Below are 5,652 nucleotides of genomic sequence, written 5' to 3'. Positions count from 1 at the left end.
GCAAGGATGAGGAGAAATTGGACCACTTGTGTGTTGCTGGTGGGAATGTAAAATGGTGCAGCCACTGTGGAGAATAATTTGGCAGTTCCTCAAAAAAGTTAAACATTAGATTTACCGTATGACCCAGCAATTCCACTTCCAGTATATATCCAAAAAGAATTGCAAAGAGGTACTAAAACAAATGCATGTACATACATGATCATAGCAGCACTATTCACATAATTTAGATAGAATATTCAGTTGGTGCCCTCAGAAAAGGTTTGCAATGGAAAAAGTGGGACAAGATTAGCCCGAGAATAAATGCTGCTTTGGTTCACCTGACGAAGCTTAAAAACAAACCGAAAAGAATCAAACTGTGTCTAAGTAACTTAATCACATCTCAGAACAAAGGTCAAGAAAATTGATAGGAATAGAAAAATAGGTAGTGGACTTCCCTGGTGACGCAGTGGTTAAGAATCCACCTGCCAGTGCAGGGGAGACCGGTTCGATCCCTGATCCAGGAAGATCCCATGTGCCATGGAGCAACTAAGCCCGTGCACCACGGCTGCTGAGCCTGTGCTCTGGAGCCTGCAAGCCACGACTACTGAGCCCACGTGCCACGACTACTGAAGCCCACGTGCCTAAAGCCCGTGCTCCTCAACAAGAGAAGCTACTGCAATGAGAAGTCCGCACATGGCAACAAAGAGTAGCCCCTGCTCTCCTCAACTAGAGAAAGCCTGCACGCAGCAACAAAGACACAATGCAGCCATAAATAAATAAATAAATAAGAAAAAGAAAAATGGGTCGTAGTTTTTCATTACATTCTTGGTATTATGATTGATGCAGCATGGAGACTGGGCTTTTAAAAGTCTTTTGCTACAGAGTGTTGAATTTTATTCTGTCAGACAGTTAAATTGTTGATGGGTCACCTTGGCCTTGTTGAAGCTTGGTTTGAGTCTTTGCTAAGGTGGGTCTCTTTTGGTTTGACCCTTAATCCTACAGCATGGTGCTTACTCCTGGAGCATGGTCCTTATCCCTAAAACACAGTCTTCCTGGGGTCTCCATTGAATGCCCTGTGTTTCTCCACTCTGGCTGGGTCAGAACTCCAATACTGGGTTGCCCCAGTATCCTGAAGTCTCTGAAATCTCTGTTTAACTCTCAGCCCCTCAGCAGCTATTTTCTACCAGACCTTGTGAACGATCACCCCGGGCATAGGCAGCTTAGCAGTTGTCTAGGTCCCTGAAGGGAACCCCTTTGCAGATTTCTGGGGTCTCTTTCTGCAGTTTTCTCCACTCCATACCCTGTGAGTTCCCACCCCCTTAGCAGCTCTGAACTCTGGTCAGTTTCCTCCATGAGACCCCTGCTTTTCTACCCAGTACAACTGCTGTTATATGCTTGGGCTCCACCTAACCCTCTGAAACTTGGAAACCACCTTCCCTGCAAGAAAGCTGAGATGAATATGGGGTTTGCCTCTTGTGCTACCCTTCTCTCAAGGTAGCAGCTCAGCACTTCCCCAAGGCCTGAAATCACTTGTTTCATATCTTTTGTTTGCTTTTATAGTTATTTATAAGGAGAAGTAAAGGCTGATCACAGCTACTGAGTCATGGCTGGAACTAGAAAATCCATAATATATTTTTATTCATTTATTTTTATTGAGGTAAAATTCACATAAACCACAGCAAGATCTTTTTTTGACCCACCTCCTAGAGTAACGGAAATAAAAACAAAAATAAACAAATGGGATTTAATTAAACGTAAAAGCTTTTGCACAGCAAAGGAAACCATAAACAAGACAAAAAGACAACCTTCAGAATGGGAGAAAATATTTGCAAATGAAACAATAGACAAAGGATTAATCTCCAAAACATACAAGCAGCTCATGGAGCTCAATATCCAAAAAACAAATAATCCAGTTAAAAAATGGGCAGAAGATCTAAATAGACATTTCACCAAGGAAGACATACAGGTGGCCAAGAGGCGCATGAAAAGATGCACAACATCACTAATTATTAGAGAAACGCAAATCAAAATTACAATGAGGTATCAACTCACGCCAGTCAGAATGTCCATTATCAAAAAATCTAGAAACAATAAATGCTGGAAAGGGTGTGGTGAAAAGGGAACTCTCCCGCACTGTTGATGGGAATGTAAATTGATACAACCACTATGGAAAACAGTATGGAGGTTCCTTAAAAAACTAAAAATAGAATTACCATATGACCCAGTGATCCCACTACTGGGCATATACCCTGAGAAAACCAAAATGAGATATGTACCACAATGTTCACTGCAGCACTATTTACAATAGCCAGGACAAGGAACCAACTTAAATGTCCATCAACAGCTGAATGGATAAGGAAGACGTGGCCCATATATACAATGGAATATTACTCAGCCATAAAAAGAAATGAAATTGAGTTATTTGTAGTGAGGTGGATGTACACAGAGTCTGTCATACAGAGTGAAGTCAGAAAGAGAAAAACAAATACCATATTCTAACTCATACATGTGGAATCTAAAAAAAAAAAAAAAAAAGGTACTGATGAACCTAGTTGCAGGGCAGGAATAAAGGTGTAGACATAGAGAATGGACTTGAGGACACAGGGTGGGAGGGGGAAGCTGGGGCAAAGTGAGAGTAGCATCGACATATATACACTACCAAATGTAAAATAGTTAGCTAGTGGGAAGCAGCAGCATAGCACGGGGAGATCGGCTCGGTGCTTTGCGATGACCAGAGGGGTGGGTTAGGGAGGGTGGGAGGGAGGCTAAGAGGGAGGGGATATGGGGACACGTGTATGCAGATGGCCGATTCGCTTTGTTGTTCAACAGAAATTAACACAGTATTGTGCAGCAATTATATTCCAATAAAGATCTATTAAAAAATTAATATTTTAAAGTGAACAATCCATTTTGACTCTAGTTTACAGCAGTAAGTTCAATGACTTACAGGAAATCAAAAAATTCTTTGAAGAACAAAACTTTCTAAGACTGAACCAAGAAGAAGTGAAAAATCTGAATCACCCCATATCTGTTAAAGAAATTGAATTCGTAATTTAAAACCTTCCCACAAAGAAAACTCCAGGCCTATGTGGCTTAACTGGTGAATTCTATTAAAAAATTTAAAAAGAAAATTCCAATTTTATACAAATGTTTTCAGAGAACAAAGGAAGAAAAACAATTCCAAACCAGCATAACATAACCCTAATATCAAAATCTGACAAAGGGTGCTTGTTTTGGCAGCACATATACTAAAATTGTGATGATACAGAGCAGATCAGTATGGCCCCTGCACAAGGATGATACACAGATTCTTAAAGTGTTCCATACTTTTCTCTCACTTCTTCCATTGGATGAAGGAAAAACAAGCCATGGCTCCCCACCCAGCCCTCCCTTCCTCTCCCTTCAACAGTTTCTCCATGGGAAAAATCAACATGTGTGAATAAAGACACCAATTGAATGGCAAAAAATAAAAATCTGACATAAGGCATTATAAGAAAAGAAAATTTCAAGCCCAAATCACTTATGAATATAGACATTAACATCCTAAACAAAATATTAGCATATTAAATCTGCCAATTCATAAAAAACAATACATCATGACTAAATGTGGTTTATCCCAGGAATGCAAGGCTAGTTTCATATGCAAAAACCAATCAATGTAATTCACAATGTTAATAGAATAGAGGAGAACAACTGTCTGAACATCTCAATAGATTCAAGAAAAGCATATAACAAAATCAAACTGATTCATGATTTTTTAAAAAAGAGAAAGAAAACTCTCAGCAAACAAGGGATAACATGAAACTTGCTCAATCTAGTAAAATATATCTATGAAAATCTACAGCTAACATCATACCTAGTGGTGAAAGACTGAACACCTTCCCCTAAAATTCATAACAACACAAGGATTCTTACCACAACTCTTCAACATAGATTCAGGGATCTTAACCAATGTAACAAGGCAAGAAAAAGAAATAAAATATATAAAAATTGATATTGAAGAATAAAACTACTTGCAGATTACATGATTTAATGCATGGAAAATTCAAAGGAATCTATAAAACCACTACTATAACTAATGGGAGGATTTGCATAATAAAAAGACAATGTAAAAAAATCAATTGCATTTCTATATATTAGCAATGAATAATTGAAAAATAAAATTTTAAAAGAACTTCTACAAAAATACCAAAAAACGTTAAATACTTAGGGAAAATTTTAACAAAATAGGACTAAGACATGTACACCGAAAACTACATAACATTCCTGAGAGGAATTTTAAAGGTTTACAATGTCCATTGATTGGAAGACTCAATACTGTTAAGATATTAATTCTGCAAATTGATCTATAGATTGAGTGCATTGACCTATAGATTCTAATCAGAAACTCAGCTGTTTTTTTTCTTGTAGAAATCAACATGCTTATTTTAAAGTTTATATGGCAATTCAACTGACCTAGAAGAATCAAACTATTCTGAAAAGCAATAAAGTTGGAAGACTTATATTACCTGCTTTTAAGACGTTCTATGTTATTGACGTAAGGATCAATGACAACAGAATAGAGAGCCTAGAAATAGGTCAATACACATATGGTTCAGTTGAATTTTGACAAAGTCTCAAAGGTAATTTAATGGGGAAAAGATAATCTTTTCAACATATAGTTCTGGAACAACTGCATATCCATATGGAAAATAATGACCATTAGTTCATACCTTACACTATACACCAAAATTAACTCAAATGGATTAGAGGTCTAAATGTGAAAGCTAAGACAATAAAGCTTCTCGAAAAAGCTTCTAAAACAGGAAATATCTTTATGACCTTGGGGTAAGCAAAAATTTCTTAAGACCCAAAAGGCACTAACCATAAAAGAAACATAAATAAATTGTACTTCATCAAAATTAAAAACTCCTGTTCTTCAGAATATATAATTAAGAAAGTGGATAGACAGCCACAGACTAAAAGAAAATACTTGCAATACATAGAGCTGGCAAAGGACTCATATTCAAAATATATAAAAACTCCTACAAATTAAAAACAAAAGACAATGCAATGAAAAAGAACAACAGACTTAAAGTATTTCAAAAACTGAATATCTAGATATCTGAAAACTAGATATCTGAATATCCAATAATCATGTGAAAAGGTGCTCCACATCATTTGTCATCAGGAACATACAAATTAAAACCACAATGAGGGGCTTCCTTGGTGGCTCAGTGGTTAAGAATCCATCTGCCAATGCAGGGGACATGGGTTTGAGCCCTGGCCTGGGAAGATCCCACATGCCGTGGAGCAAATAAGTCCGTGCATCACAACTACTTAGCCTGTGCTTTAGAGCCCATGAGCCACAACCACTGAGCCCAAGTGCCACAACCACTGAAGCCTGTGTGCCTAGAGCCTGTGCTCTGCAGCAAAAGAAGTCACTGCAAGGAGAAGCCCACACACCACAACTAAGAGTATCCCCTGCTCACTGCAACTAGAGAAAGTCCGTATGCAGCAACAAAGATCCAAAGCAGCCAAAAATAAATAAATAAATAAATAAATTTATAAAAAAACCCACAATGAGATAGACCTTTACACCCACTTAAATGGATAAAATTTAAAACACTGAAAATACCCAGCACTGGCAAGGTTATGGAGCAAATGGAACTCTCATTTATTTCTGGTTGGAAT

The 5,652-nt window shown here is 37.7% G+C and overlaps 1 non-coding gene across 1 annotated transcript; it reads left to right on the top strand.

The window, feature by feature from the left end:
• The first annotated feature begins 3,203 nt into the window (after window positions 1–3,203).
• LOC116746545 lies at window positions 3,204–3,310 on the top strand. Its single transcript, XR_004347796.1, has one exon. It is a non-coding gene; the product is annotated as a U6 spliceosomal RNA (small nuclear RNA).
• Window positions 3,311–5,652: the final 2,342 nt, after the last annotated feature.

The sequence above is a fragment of the Phocoena sinus genome, chromosome 20 (genome assembly GCF_008692025.1).
Source record: "Phocoena sinus isolate mPhoSin1 chromosome 20, mPhoSin1.pri, whole genome shotgun sequence".
Lineage (NCBI taxonomy): Eukaryota > Metazoa > Chordata > Mammalia > Artiodactyla > Phocoenidae > Phocoena > Phocoena sinus.
Note: the sequence above shows the minus strand (reverse complement) of the source record. Positions and strands in the feature narration are given on the sequence as shown.